The 14464-nt window shown below is 42.1% G+C and overlaps 1 protein-coding gene across 1 annotated transcript in view; it reads right to left on the bottom strand.

Annotated features, from left to right (window-relative positions):
* Positions 1-13444, bottom strand: part of CDH22 (cadherin 22) — a 645289-nt gene extending 631845 nt beyond the window's left edge. The window contains exon 1 of the mRNA XM_073606249.1: positions 13151-13444. The gene's annotated coding sequence lies outside the window, so the exon portion shown is untranslated. The remainder of the gene's footprint in view (positions 1-13150) is intronic.
* Between the last annotated feature and the right edge of the window lie 1020 nt (positions 13445-14464).

Genomic DNA, 14464 nt, shown 5'->3' with positions numbered 1-14464 from the left:
GTAATGTACTGTTATTCAATAAAACTTCTTTAAAACTCAAAAAAAAAAAAAAAAAAAAAAATTCAGCACTTTGAATGAATGTAAAGAAGAAAGAGCTGCAGTGTCAGAAACCATGAATCAGACAAGACATAAGTGCAGTTAAATTACACTTGTTTAATAATAAAAGTAAGTAGAACAAAACATAGCCAAAGTTAGGTAACCCGGAACGGATAGTTAGATACGGCAGAAAGTCAGGAAGCCAGGGATCAGCATATGGAAACAGCAAGCAGGATCTGAAGCCAGAAGGAATGTCAGCCAAACAAGTCTTTAACAGGAACGCAGGAGATAGTCTCTCTGATGTTGACCAAGGCGAAGGCAGAGATCCTCTGGGCTTGATGGCTTAAGTAGGCAGGATATCATCAACAGGTGAGTCACTGTGGAGAGATAGGAGCTGGCAATTAGCCGACAGCTGATTGGCCAGCCCAGAGAAGGAAGGGCTGAGCCCAGCCCTGACAGTACCCCCTCCTCAACAACCCCTCCCCCTCAGAGGACCACCAGGCTTGAGGGGAAAACATCTATGGAAATCACAGGAGGAGGACAGGGGCATGTACGTCCGAGGATGAGACCCAAGAGTGTTCCTCCGGACCATACCCTTTCCAATGCACCAAGTACTGCATGGACCCTACGGGAGTCAACAATGGACTGTACATCATACTCCTCATGGTTCTCAACCTGTACAGGGTGAGGACTTGGCACCGAGGTGGTAAAGTGGTTGCAGACCAAAGAATTTAATAAGGAGACATGAAATAGATTTGAGATAAGCATATTAGAAGGAACGTCTAATACGTAAGCCACTGGGTTAATCCTGCAAAGAATACGGAAAGGCCCAAAAAAACCGAGGTGCGAACTTCAGAGAGGGAACACAAAGTCAGAGGTTGCGAGATGACAGCCAGACCCTGTCCCCAAACTGGTAGGCAGGTGCAGGCAGGCGTCTGCGGTCAGCATAGAGTCTGTACCTATCATTAGCATGTCACCTCACATCCTCCTGGAATTGTGGAACGAAGACCACGGAGATGTTCCTCCAACACGGGAGAAAGCAAGCTGAATTCCCAACTGTGCCCAAAGGCTCGCCAGAACTGGGACACAAACTGTCCGAGACAAACACCTTGGGAAGCCCATGTAAGCGAAAGATCTCCCACGCAAAAATGGAAGCCAGTTTCTTAGAAGTGGGCAAATTCTTAAGTGGAATACAATGAGACATTTTCGAGAACCGGTCAACCACCATAAGGATAACTGTGTTGCCCAGGGAGTTGGGTAACTCCACAATGAAATTTATAGACAGGTGGGTCCAGGGCCTCTCTCCATTGGGTATAGGTTGTAGGAGGCCCACTGGAAGGTGTTGTGGAGTCTATGCCCCGTACACACGGTCGGACATTGATCGGACATTCCGACAACAAAATCCTAGGATTTTTTCCAACGAATGTTGGCTCAAACTTGTCTTGCATACACACAGTCACACAAAGTTGTTGGAAAATCCGATCATTCTGAATGCGGTGACGTAAAACATGTACGTTGGGACTATAAACGGGGCAGTAGCCAATAGCTTTCATCTCTTTATTTATTCTGAGCATGCGTGGCACTTTATGCGTCGGATTTGTGTACACACGATCAGAAATTCCGACAACGGATTTTGTTGTCGGAAAATTTTATAGCCTGCTCTCAAACTTTGTGTGTTGGAAAATCCGATGGAAAATGTGTGATGGAGCCTACACACGGTCGGAATTTCCAACAACAAGGTCCTATCACACATTTTCCGGCGGAAAATCCGACCGTGTGTACGGGGCATTACGCTGAGCACACACACGAACAGGCAGCTACGAAGGCGGTTACATCAGCACGTAGACTAGGCCACCAGAATTGTTGGGAAATGGCCCAAAAGAGTTGATTCTTCCCAGGGTGACCAGCAGCCTTGAGAGAGAGAGAGAGAGAGAGAGAGAGAGAGAGAGAGAGAGAGAGAATGGCAAGTCTGGAGCACAGCAGGACTGAGACGGAGACAAAGCAGCGGTCACAAGGTTTCTCAGGAGGAGCATGGACCTGAGCAGCAAGAATTTTGTCACCCAAAAGAGAAGTGAGACTGGTGCGAATCATAGCCAGAATACGATCAGGAGACATCACAGGAACCGGATCCGACTCCATCTTGGAAGTGGAGGAAAATTGTCGTGACAAAGCATCAGCCCTTACATTCATAGTACCGGGTAAGAATGAAACAATGTAATTGAAACTTGACAAGAAAAAGAGCCCAGCCCACTGTGCCCTTCTGGGAGAGAGGCGTTTAGCCTCAGACATGAATGTGAGATTGTTATGGTCAGTAAGAATGAGAACCAGCACAGTGGTACCTTCGAGGAGATGTCTCCATTCTTTCAGGGCTAAAATGATTGCTAAAAGCTCTCTTCTCACCAATCTCGTAATTGCACTCCGCAGGTGACAATTTCTTGGAAAAGTAGCTACAAGGATGCATAGCGCTCTCAGGAGGTTGGACGTTGAGACAGAAGGGTGCCAATTCCAGTCTCAGAAGCATCAACCTCAAGGATAAAAAGGTAACGTAGGATCAGGATGTGCCAACACAGGAGCAGAAACAAAGGCAGCCTTGAGACTCTCAAAGGCCTTAATGGACTTCGGAGACCAACTCTGTGGGTTACCGTCCTTTTTGATCATATACGTCAGGGGCTTGACCAGAGACGAGAAGTTCCGAATAAACTTCTGATAATAGTTGGCTAAGACAAGAAAACACTGCAGAGGATGTAAACCCACAGGTCAGGCCACTGTAGGACTGCTGAAAGTTTCTCTGGGTCCAGCGAAAAACCAGCAGTGGAAATGACATAACCGAGGAATTTAACCTGTTCACGATGGAATTCACACTTCTCCAATTTACAATAGAGATTGTTCTCTCTTAGTTTCTGAAGCACACGACAGACATCTGTGTGGTGGCTCTCCAGGGACTTGGAAAATATGAGGATATCGTCAAGATAAACCACCACACATAATTGCAACAAATCTCGGAGGACATTGTTAATAAATTCTTGGAAAACTGCCAGGGCGTTACAAGGGCCAAAAGGCATTACGAGGTACTCATAATGGCCTGTTCTGGTGTTAAATGCAGTTTTCCACTCTCAAATCAAGCTTCGTGAAAACCGTTGCTCCCTTGAGGCGGTCAAATAACTCCATAATCAAGGGAATCGGATAGGCATTCTTAATCGTGAAACGATTGAGACCCCTATAATCAATACAAGGTCTCAGTTCACCACTCTTCTTTACAAAAGAAGAAAGCAGCACCAGCAGGAGACGAGGATTTGCGGATGAAACCACAAAAAAGTACATCTGCAACATACTCCTCCATGGCCTTACCCTCCAAGACCGACAAAGGGTAAACCCAGCCACGAGGGAGTATGGCACCAGGTTGAAGGTCAATTGCGCAATCATACGACCGGTGTGGAGGCAAACTACTGGCTTGACCTTTGTCAAAGTCATCGCTAAAATCGCGGTACTCCTCCAGCAGGGAAGAGAGTGAAGAGGTGCACAGGACCTTGACTACCTTCTGGAAGCATGTCTTACTGCATTATGGTGACCAGGAGAGAATCTCAGCAGGGAGCCAATCAATAGAGGGGTTGAGCCTCTGTAACCAAGAATAACCAATAACCAGCAGAAACTTAGGTGAGGAAATAACTTGGAATTGGATTATCTCATGGTGAAGAGCCACTACGGCCATGGACAATGGAACAGTCTCATGAGTCACATGAGCAGGCTGTAGAGGTCTCCCGTCAAGAGCCTCAATGGCAAGTGGAGTGTCACGCAGCTGCAGCGGAATCCAGTGCTTCGATACAAAGACAGCATCAATGAACAGGCCTGCAGCCCCTGAGTCGATTAGAGTCTGTATCTCGACGGACGACTCAGCCCAAGAAAGGGTAACCAAAACCAGGGGCTTTTCCTTCTGGACAACTGGGAACGAAACAACGCCACCTAAGGTCTGTCCATGACAGAACCTCAAGGTTCGGGCGTTCCCTGGACGGGTAGGACAAGACTTCAAAAAGTGACCTGCCTGGCCACAATAAAGGCGCAATCTCTTCCTCCACCTAAGGGTTCTCTCATCCTCAGAGAGATGCGTGAAGCCCAAGTGCATTAATTTATGTTCACTGACCAACTCGGTACCAGGAGGCATGGGAGATGAGGGAGGCAAGGGTGGGACTGCAAAGCTCGGAGACAAATGTACAGGAGGCTTCCGCAAGCACTCCTTTAAAAGAGAGCCTTTCTCTGAGTTTGGAGTCAATGAGGATGGCAAATGTGATCAACTTCTCCAACTCAGTGGGTATATCTCAGGCTGCTATTTCATCCTTGATGGTATCCGAGAGACCATGAGAAAAAGCAGCCATGAGGGCCTCATTGTTCCAAGCAACCTCTGCTGCCAGAGTATTGAATTCAATGGCGTAATCAGCAACAGTTCTCGTACTCTGATGGACATGAGGCACTTGGCAGCAGAAGCTGAGTGTGTGGGAACGTCAAATACCCTTTTAAAAGAAGCCACAAACTCAGGGTAACTCAAGACAACAGGTTTTGCGTCTCCCATAGAGGGTTTGCCAAAGCTCTCTCAGAAAGCAAAGATATCACTAAACCTACTTTGCTTATATCCATGGGAAACGCCAGGGGGCAGCATCTCAAAGTGTATCTCAACCTGGTTGCAAAACCCTCTGCATTGGACTGGATAGCCTCTAAATCGCTGGGGAAGCAGAGCGGAACCAGACATACTTCTTATAGAGGTAATACTCTAGGTCGGTGCCTGCACAGAAACTGGAGCCGCAGCAGGGACAGCCTGCAATACAGGTTGTACCGGAGCAGCCACAGTGTGAGATTCCAGGTGAGCCGTGTGACTCAGGAACCTTTGTAACGCCATGGCAAACTGATCCACGCGGTGATCCTGCACATTCAATCTGGAAAAAATATTACCAACAAGTGGATCGCCTACTGTCAGAAACCATGAATCAGACAGAGACAGAACTACAGTTAAATCACACTTGTTTAATAATAAAAGTAAATAGAACAAACGTAGTCAAAACATAGCCAAAGTTCGGTAACCGGAACGGATAGTCAGATAAGGCAGAAAGTCAGGAAACCAGAGATCAGCAAGCAAGATCTGGAGCCAGAAGGAATGTCAGCCAAGCAAGTCTTTAACAGGAACACAGGAGATCATCTCTGTAATGTTGACCAAGGTGAAGGCAGAGATCCTCTGGGCTTGATGGCTTAAGTAGGCAGGACTGACAAGCAGGATATCATCAACAGGTGAGTCACTGTGGAGAGATAGGAGCTGGCAATTAACCGACAGCTGAGCGGTCAGCTCAGAAAAGGAAGGGCTGAGTCCAGCCCTGACATGCAGATAGACAGGTACAATTTGTTTCATCTCTGTGGACCACCTGAGAATAGTCACTTCACTGGGTATATGTAAGGGTTTACAACCACTTTAAATTAAAAATATCTTACCTACTCGATGGGAATATGAATAATAATGCAGTCAATATCAGAATTCTTTTTCATGGTCACTAACTCACTAAGAAGTATGGACAATCTTGTCTTTTTATTATACAACTAATGGAAAACAAAATGTTTTTCAAGATTTGTAGACACAGCTAAAATCTATGTAGTAAAGAATTTCAGAACATACACATTGTCAACAGTGCAATCATGGTCTGTACAAAACATTTTCTGTCATCTTGATTTTTACATAAATCAAAGCCTAAACTTCCATTTGTCTGTAGTAGATGTGCATTTACCCAGTTCCCCCTTTTCTTAGATGTATACGCGGTTATTTTAACTTGGAAAATAATTTGTTCCCTTCCATGTTTCTGAAAAAGTCAATCTGACATCTCTTGAATTTAAATAAATTGTCCTGTTAGAAGAGATTTACCTTCAGCAATGTATTTTTATAAATCATTTTCCTGGTTATAATAAATGATAAACAGAGCATAGCATTTTCTTTACACTCAGCAAGACCAGTACCGTACCGGTCCTAGTGGATAATGCCATGATGAAAGCCTACAGTCAGCAAAGTGAAAGGCTGTGCACACGCTGACTGCCATGCCTAAAGCTGGCCGTATACCAGCAGGATTTCATTCGAACATTGAAAATTCAGAAAAATTGTTTATCAGAGCATTTAATCTTGCCATCACCGAGTCAACTAATTTCATTTGAAGCCCTTAAATATCATCCAAACCTGCTACTTGAATGTAATCCCAGACAGATTACCATATTATGGATGATTGTTCCCCAACTAAAGTCACATTCACAGTTAAAATTTTGTTCATTTGGGAAATTTTTTTCATCTCGCTCGTTCTCATTTGCTCATTGCTACAAATTAAAATGAATGCCGATTTCACCCCACCAAGCAATGGAAAATTGAACAAATGTTCCCGAAAATAAATATTTTTAAATGAAATTATATTAATCTATCTAAAGTAGCTTTTTTAGTTTGACATGCAGGAGTTGATTTACTAAAACTGGAGAGTGTAAAATCTTGTGCAGCTCTGCAGAGAAACCAATCAGCTTCCAGGTTTTATTGCAAGCTAAAGTTAGAAGCTGACTGGCTACCATGCAAATCTGCACCAGATTTTACACTCTCCAGTTTTAGTAAATTAACCCCACTGATCACAATAAAATAAACAATCTCCAGTAAAGTATTTGGTAAAATTCTGACCCCATTAATTGCAGTTTAAGGTTAAAGTGACTGCTGACTCCTGCTCTTCCAGTGCTACTTCCCCGAACTTCCAGTCTTCACAGGAAAAGAGTTAAAGTGATTGTAAAGGTTTTTTTTTTTTTTTTTAACCACTTCAATACAGGGCACTTAGACACCCTCCTGCCCAGACCAATTTTCAGATTTCAGCGCTGTCGCAGTTTGAATGATAATTGCGCGGTCATGCTACACTGTGCCCAAACTAACTTTTTATCATTTTGTTCCCACAAATAGAGCTTTCCTTTGGTGGTATTTGATCACCTCTGCGGTTTTTATTTTTTGCTAAACAAATAAAAAAAGACCGAACATTTTGAAAAAAATAAAAGTTTTGCTTTTGTTTCTGTTAAAAAAATTTGTAAATAAGTAAGTTTTCTCTTTCACTGATGGGCACTGATAAGGCAGCACTGACAGGCACTGATACGGCGGCACCGTACTTGAATAGCCAGGAGCAGACAGCAAGGCCATCAGCAGAATGCAAGAGTCTCCCCCCTGATGCTGAAACGGAGATAACTTCTGGAAGCGGGTGACGCTTGTGAGCAGGACCAGGACATCGTCTCCCACTTGTCCCTGCAGAGGGCTATATCTGCAAGCTCGTACGACCTCGCTACACAGGAGGTCCAACAAGTTTGGTAAGAGTACAGCCATTACTACTCTCCCGCAACTATCGGTGGCTTGGAAGTGTTCTTATACCTCTTACCTTTTCCCACCTTGATGTGATACACTAAAGGAACGGTTCATCTTCTTCACCCACGTTTTTTTCTTGTAATTCCGTTTTTCACGAACTGAATGTGGCGCTTTTCAATCACATTTTTTGAACTTTTTCTTCTGTTTTTTATATATTTTCTTTCACGGAGATGTGTTATATTTTGTAATTTGTCATTTTGCAGCACTGTGGTTTGTTTAAGGTATATACTACAGCTTCGGGTGGCCTTTCAGGAAACCTTGTTTGTTGCAGATTTAATTTTAATTTTATTCATGCCAGCGCACATTTTAAGTTTATTTATGGTTTATACACTTTACTGATATTTGAAGTATATTTGTTGCAGCTGCACTATGCACTTTTAACATTTAATTTATTGGCTGTTTTCTCATGAGCGCAGGTTTTTTACAAAATTGCTTAAGTTTTTCAGGCGGACCTGATCGGACCCTCCACTGACACCCGCAGCCATCCGATCCTGCCTGCAAAAACCAGACCGATGGTGGGCCAATTTTCCATCCAACTGGCGGATCGGACCGGATAGAATCAGATGGAAACGGACAAGCGGTCCATTTCCATTTGATTTCCCCATAGTGGAAAGCAGGACTGTGTCCGTGTCCACTCTGCACAGCGGAGCAAACACAGACCTGTCATCCGCTTGCTCAGAGGGAATCAGCGGAGAGATCCCCCGCTGAGCAAGTAGAATCCCCTGCACGGAGGCGCCCGTGTGAAAGAGGCCTATATTTTCTATGTTTAGACTAGGTATATGTTCTGTGAATGCAAAAAAATCCTATTGATCCCTGAATTGCAATTATTGCAACTTCCTGTGTACTGAACGGAAATCTCAAACAAAGACATCATCTTTTCAAGCTATTTTCTATGAACATAAACGAGAAGTATAGCCAAAGTTATTTTGGCTATACTTCTATGGATCACAGGAGTGCAGTTCGTTCTGCACTCCTGTCACCTGTTTTCAGCATACAGCTGGTTGAAGCCTCCTGTTTGCTGAAACCACAGTCCAGGCTCTGAAAAAATCCCGACCATATGTATCGCTCAATTCCTAGTGCAGAGCCGATGGGGGACAGATTCAGCATCAGATCAATGCTGCATCCACCTAGGTGGATTTTTTTTTTTTTTTCCTAAATTCCAAACTTCTCTTTTACAACTCCAAGACTCTACGTAATAGAGATGACGGGGAGGGTGAAAAGTTTGTAGTTCAAATAAGGAGAGCAGCCTAGGGTAACGTTGCTGCTCTTTCATAGATATAGTACAGTGAGTGAGCCTTGGACTTGAAGTATGTTACTGACATTAAAAAAGGAAATTAATGCGGACACACAATTTAAGATTTCGGAAGCCGACAATATATTACATTTTAGTTTTTTTTGGGTTTGGATATGCTTTAACAATTGAACACACATTGTTCAAAGTAACATTCAAAATGACCTACACATGTACAGGCAGCTGCTATTAACAAGGTCGATGAGGCCAACATGGACTAGCGACCCAAGACCAGTTGTGGAGTATGTAGCAGGCTTTGGCCAGAGATAACAGTATCTATTGTATCAGGATTATATACAGTATATTATAGTAGTGAATAATTACTCTTTTATTTATCATGACATGAAGAACAATGAAATGCAGTAACCCATGGAAACTAGATTCACCTTCATTATGCTAATTATGCTAAACTCCTGTAAGCTCATTCCTTGTTGGATGCTTTGTGTTATTGAAAATAAATGCCATCTGCATCATGTATTTTAAGGGTCAAAACTGATTCTTGTTTGGTTATCTGCTGGGGGAATGGATCACCCAACAGCTTCATGTAGTCATCTATGTATTTGGGTACCTAGATCCATACAAGTGATGTAGTCATTACCAGGAAGTCTCACTGTGCCTGCTCAATTGCTCATTAATGTTGCAATATTGATTTGGAAGCAATTGGATTGAGAATTCTTTTGCTACCAGGGGATTGAGGAGAGATTTCCTGGTGGGATGATTAGAAGGTTGGAGTCCTCAAAAGACATGAGAAGCTAAAAGGTCATTTAACTCCCCAGTATTTGTCCATAAGCAAGTGAGCAAATTGAGAGGACTTAAAGCAAATGCATTTTAAATAAGACCCTCTGTTCACCCTGTGAATTCTAAATGGTAAGGTGGTTGCATTTGTGTTTTTTAATTTTTTTTTAATTTTTTATTTTAATCTACTGACACAAAACACCTACCTTGACTGGAGAAACTGCTACTCCATGATTTCCCTTGAAAGGCACATGACCAAAAGGCCTTGGCATGTGATCTTGGCAGAAGAAGAAGATCAGAGCATAGACTAGCCAATGCAGCTCATAAATGACTCGATTTTCTTTTCTCCCACCTTGGGCAGAAGGAATGAAAATTGCTCAATTCTTGCGTTTTGTTTCGATTTTCGAAGATTTGGATGTATACAAATCTCTGAATGGATATAGTAATGGAATGTCAACAAATCTATAAAAAATGTTAATGAAATTAACAAATGCATTTGTTTCATTCAGATGACGTCATATAATTCGATAGTAGTTCGGGCCCATGGGGAAATTAATTAGATGCACATGACGACAGTCCATATTGTCTTATCAGCTCATGCAATTTCTCCTGGTGGGTTAGACTAGCTTCTGAAAACATCAAATCTGTCCGATTCATTAATAAATCATATATATATATATATATATATATATATATATATATATATATATATATATATATATATAGCAATCTTCCAGGAAAACTGCAAAAAAGATTTTTCAAATCCACCCTAATGAATATATAAAACGAATGCCAAAGATATGGAACTAATTCCAAAAACGAATGGGGTCCAACATAACGAATATGATGAAACAAAATTCTTCAATGAACGGATGCATCTGAAACAGACCAAACAAAAATTTCCGTTGTGCACATGTCTACTTGATTCCCCCAATCAACATAGTCAGTGTTGATAGGGAAGTTACCTCCAGCAGTGCTGTTGTGTTCTGCTGGGGGGGCTTCCTGGCGAGCAGAACACAATGATTATTACTATTATTACAGCTATAGCCGCCAACAGTAATCAAATGTAAAAACCTGACAGGCTGGTTGTACTCAAGTTGATCAATGGATTGACTTTGGTACAGTCAGCCTGCCCATACATGGATCAGATCTCAGCCGGTCCCTGCTCAAGTTAAGCATTATAGACAGGAAAATTAGGGAACTTGCTTTAAAGAGATGTCCATTTTAATCCTTTAGATGAAGCTGGTTGTGTCATAAAATACCAGTACCAGTCCAATCAAAAGTAAAAAAAAATACTACAACCTGCGTTAAAGCTAAATGGAAATATATATTTACTGCCACATGTAGCTCTATCCCGCCATGTATAAAATGTCATTTGAAGACCAACTATGGTGAGGTATTCTTGAACATACAGAGCAATACCTTGTCTGATGACTGCATTGACATTATGATCTTCAAACACAAGAACAAACAGGTTGCTGTATTCTAATTCTCTAAAGGGTCATGGATGCTGTCAGTGGGCACATCAGCTATGATTCAACAGCACTCCACAAAAAAACGGGAACTTCCCCTAGGAACAGGGAAAGGACCCAGTGTTGAGAATCCACATACCGGTACATACAATCCAATGAGAGCGCCAAACAAACATCCAAGTCCAAGTCCATCTTAATAATAAAAATAAACATATAAAACATATTTTCTGCTATAATTTAATCATTAAAAACCATTAACTCTCGGACGTGTATTTGATGCCCTCATTGGACTGTATGGTTATGATCCCCAAAGCTGAGTAGACATGTCTTGTGAAAGTAAATGGGCTGTTCCCTATATTATACGTACTCTGCATGTTCTCTATATTACACATACTCTATAAGTCTCCTTTCATGATGTCAATGTAATGTCCCTTTGAATGGATGACTACAGGAAAAACAATACAGATGTAACTAACAGTTCAAACAACACGTCCAGCCTGTTGTGACATGTTGTTCCCTACATTGAATTTTTATATTTATATTTATATATTTATATTTAATATATTTTTTAAAGCTTTCTTTTTTAAAATGCCAGTTGTTTTTAGAATTCTGCCACACCATACACCTCAACCTTGGTGAAGAATTCATAACATGCCTATCCTCTAAGCAATCACCCATTGGTACCACCTACTACAAATCTCCCTCCCAACGTGTGCAACTTTACCTGTTACACACGTTTGCAGAAATCGTCATTCCTATGGAGAAAGGATATTATACACAAAACCAAACAAAAAAATAAAAAATAAATAACACACAACAACAAAACAAAACAAAAAACAAACACACAGGTTGCAAAAACAAATTCAACATTCTGCAAAATCTCTTTAACTAACCCTTCAACTGGAACAGGTCATGCTGTGATCTCCATTCCATGCAGATGATACTTAAAAAGATTACATTGCTTGTGAACATCGCCTAATGTCTGACCACCCTCAGAGCTTGAGGCTATTCGTGTCTGTACAATCAGCCAGTATATATTTTTTTTTCCTTAAATGAAAACCCTACATCGAGCAGGGACGGATTGCTCCTGCACCTATGCAAAAGGTGTTTTAATAATAGTGACCTTTTGTTGTCGCTGCGCGTCGAACGATCCTTTACGTTCGTTAATATGTAATACAAAGTTTGTGTGTGCTGCAGGAACACATGGTATACTCTATGTTTATACACAATTCAGCTGTACCGCTATGACAGATGGTGCTGGTAGTAATATTGTAAGATACGACAAATTTTGCAACACATTGGGGAGATGACATTTTAAAAGACTGGAATCCCAATGCTCAGGTTCTGCTGTGGCTTTGATGCTGATTGACATAAAGAATTATGCTGTAACATGGCAAAGGCATGAAACGTACTCCACGGCACTCGCCTGCACATTATTTTTTTTATTATGACATATTAAGTCGCCAATACTACAGTGGATGGTCCTGGACACACAGACTCATTATGTTCCCGTTAACCCACCGTACGATGAGTGCCTTTAAATGTTGTGTTGCTGCCATCCCTCTGTGTGACTAAGTTACATTGTATGATGTTGTACTATATTTAGGGATGAATGTGCCATTGCAGTAAAGGTGCACAGGGGTTGTAAAATAATGACACAAATTATGCATAGCGCTCAACGACAATTTTTTTTTTTCTTCTTTCATACATTGAGCTCGAACTGTGCTTTTGAAAATAAAGAAAGCTGATTATTTTTTTATTTTTTTTTTTCGTCAATGCTTAACGAGTGTGTGCGATTGTGCCACAAGCTATAAATCGAACTGTTGTGGGTACGTGTTGTTGCACATTTCGTGCCGTATTGCCGGGGAACAGGCAAGGCAGGGCTGTGTGCTGCCTTTACAGGAAGTTATTGTGTCTTAAAATGTTTACAAGGACCGGTTGACGGGAAAAATTATGACTCTTAGCCTCCCCTTTAGCTTTATACACTTTTAACGATGTAACATACCCACCCACCTACTGCATAGAGCCGTAAACATGTAGACAACACAAGGGAAGCTATTCCATCATTGATAAGCAATTGAAGGCAACAGCTGTACAGTGGTTCATGCATGCACATGTGCTCCCATCTCTGAGCATAGACACCGCTTCTCTACACAGACAGCAGCACATCCAGGCAAAAGCTCCCTCCCTGCGCCAGCAAACACATAGTCCTACCTTTTTCGGTCTCCTGTCTTGGGGAAGGAGGGGTGGGGGAGTCCTACAGTTTAGGGGGCTGGAGGACAGCAGTTGCATTCAAAGGCAAGCTTAGCGAGCTCCACTTTCCCATTCATTCCATGCTGCGCTCCGGTGTGTCAGAATGAGCATCCAGCTCTTGTCTGGGCAGGGGGACTGGGAAAGATGTGTGAGACAGAAGAAGCCAGGATCCAATCCCCTCTCCTGTTCTCCCCTGCTGGAGACTCAGGGAATGCACAAGGAAAGGAGCAAGATGTTAGACTTGCTTACTGCTCACTGAGCCTGGGCTGGAGGAGGCCACTGAATCCTGGAGGGGTGGGGGGGTGGGGGGGGATCTGATTCCCAGGAAATCTCTCAACTAGCACAAACTACAGGGATCAGCTGTGTAGCGTTCCCCCCTCCCTTGCTTGCCCATTAACTCTTACATTGGCTGTAGCGTTGTCTTGAATAGAGCAAGGATGTTTGGTGATGAATTAGAAGAGCGGAGCGTGGCACATCAGCATGCAGCTGGCCCCTGTGGAGATGACTTGGTTAAGTGTTGCCTTTTTTGATCACGTCAGGTGGGGGCCATTGCATTTTTCATTAGCCTCTTCCCCACCCAAAGCCAATTTTTTTTTAATGCAAAATCCAGGGGCTACCGTTATTCTATTACTAGTCATAGGAGGGGATAATGGCACTGTGCCCAATGATGGCTAAGAAGATGAAAGAGAACGATGTACCTAGTTAGGATATTTGGCAGTATCTATCTATCTATCTATCTATCTATCTATCTATCTATCTATCTATCTATCTATCTATCTATCTATCTATATATATATATAGTTTTATTTTAAAGGCTGCTCTACATTATATATTACTTTTAGTGTGGAGCTGTGCCAGAGTAGACAAAGTAACAGGTTGTCCTTATAGGAGGAACCATAAGTGTCCTGTGTAAGAAGAGACTAAAAGGTGGCGCTGCCTGAATCTGATGTGCAATGCTCAAGAGAAACACAAACCATATACATATGAAAAAAAAAAATAATAATAAACCATATAAATGTGAAAAGATTTGTGTGCTGTCTCTTTAAATCACAAAATGTGCATATGAAATGTCCTCGTGCAAATTACTATAAAGTGCACAGTAATAAATAAATTGTGCTATATACGCAAACATAAGTAGAACCACTGTCATAAATGGAGACTACATCAAATCTATCAGAAAGTTCTATAAGAAAAAAAAGAAAGTCCATAATTTAACCTCTTGCTTACTGGGCACTTAAACCCCCCTCCTGCCTAGACCAGTTTTCAGCGATGTCA

This window comes from Aquarana catesbeiana, linkage group LG12, assembly GCF_042186555.1.
Source record: "Aquarana catesbeiana isolate 2022-GZ linkage group LG12, ASM4218655v1, whole genome shotgun sequence".
Lineage (NCBI taxonomy): Eukaryota > Metazoa > Chordata > Amphibia > Anura > Ranidae > Aquarana > Aquarana catesbeiana.
This window is presented reverse-complemented; position numbering and strand designations above follow the sequence as displayed.